This window comes from Aedes aegypti, chromosome 3, assembly GCF_002204515.2.
Source record: "Aedes aegypti strain LVP_AGWG chromosome 3, AaegL5.0 Primary Assembly, whole genome shotgun sequence".
Classification (NCBI taxonomy): Eukaryota; Metazoa; Arthropoda; class Insecta; order Diptera; family Culicidae; genus Aedes; species Aedes aegypti.
In genome coordinates this window covers 191107017-191108642 of record NC_035109.1, presented here as the reverse complement: position 1 = coordinate 191108642, position 1626 = coordinate 191107017, and the positions used below count along the sequence as shown (strand labels likewise).

At 47.4% G+C, this 1626-nt stretch overlaps 1 long non-coding RNA gene across 2 annotated transcripts; it reads left to right on the top strand.

Moving 5' to 3' along the window:
* Positions 1 to 607: 607 nt before the first annotated feature.
* On the top strand, positions 608 to 1118 carry LOC110679596. 2 transcript variants are annotated; one of them, XR_002502617.1, is made up of 4 exons: positions 608 to 672; positions 734 to 826; positions 885 to 965; positions 1022 to 1118. It is a non-coding gene; the product is annotated as an uncharacterized LOC110679596 (long non-coding RNA). The 2 variants fall into 2 exon arrangements; XR_002502616.1 differs by having other exon boundaries at positions 615 to 826.
* Positions 1119 to 1626: the final 508 nt, after the last annotated feature.

Genomic DNA, 1626 nt, shown 5'->3' with positions numbered 1-1626 from the left:
ACCTTCAGGCCAAACGCTGGAACATGAAATCTTCGTGGCCGCTTCTTAATTCACATTCCGCAACTCAGGTATCGCGACGGGGTAATTCGAAAGCAAACGCACTTGCTAATGTTTACTGATTAGGTGGCACACACGCACAGGCACTCTTGAGCGCCGAGAAGTACAACACAGGCGACTTGAACTGTGTATGTCGCTGTTAGGTCACGCACGCAAACTACTGCCTCACCGTTGATGTGTCCACCGGATCGTGGACGAGTGCTTCGTCTCAACTGAGCTCTTGTTTACGAATTCACTCTTGGGGTATAAGCATAAGGTAGGCCTAGATGATAAGAATGTTTGTAATCAAAATGGGCACAATACACTCGATATCAAATGTTAGTCCTTCATAAAATACTTATTGGCTGCCCGAGTATCTCAATGACTATTAGTGTGCTTTAGCCGGGCGAGAAGAGAAAAGGTAACAGAGCTCGTTCACCCAATGAGTAGCGCATGGCATATCTCTAATTTGTTGAGTTTTGTTGATTCATGTTGACTTTATATTTGGATTTACCTTCATCTCCACATAAACACATGAATACGATAAATAGGAACGTTATATTGCCGCCCAACGTGGGGCCCTGCTAATCCAGCGTGGTCGGAACAAATCATTAAGACATCTCTTCGAATCGGAAGGTAAATTGAATCTTTCACATCAAAACGATTCTCCAGCCTCACAAAAGTGCATTCTACTTAGATCTAGCGTACAGGCATTCGGAGGAGGAAAGAAGCAGCTACAAAAGTACCACCTATCGCGCGTCGATTGAACCACCATTTTGCCTAGCACGAGGTAGACAAATAAGGCCAACATGATTACAATCGGACTAACTAAAACCTATCTCCAACAGCACATAAAATTCCATAGGAGGATATCACCAGATCAAAGCTGCGCGCGAAGCATGATTACCAAAGAAGGCTCTCAAACAGAGGTAAAATTATAATCATTTCGACCTCATGAATGGCCCACTCATAGAGATTTTTCCAGAGCCTTTTATAGCGTGCTTCTCAGCGGCGCACGCGTCCCCGTCGTGCCATCGCAATCAGCACATGCCGGCATCGCCATCTCGCCGGACTTCATAGTGTGTAGCTAGCCGTGTAGTTCCGGCGTATAGAATAGAACTACGGACGACCTGTTCCGGTGGTAAGAGTCCACCACACGGGGTAACCCCAATTCAAGGTGTGATGCGAAAAACCGTGCTGAGGAATGAATGGTCGAAGGGGTGAAAAAGATGTTCGGCCGTTAACGGAGCCTGTGGGGCACCTGGGCACCCCTCACAGTATTTTGTCCCTTACCGCGTTAATGCAGGGCTCTGGCGTGGTGGACCTCTTTTCCCGTGCTACTCGTGGGATCCAATCATGAATACAAACTTAAACCAAAATCAAAATAATAGTAGTAGTGCAGGTAGTAGCAGTAGTAGGGAAGCGAACCCCTTCGCAAGAAGTGGGTTAGCTAGGTCTCCGTTGAGGAGAGCGGAAGCAGGAGGAGGCAGCAGTGCACGTAGTGCCAGTGCTGGAAACCATATTTCATCCCCGGCTAACGCATCGGGTGAGGTTATGGATGGAGCGTGGTTGATGAGGGCCATCAATAAA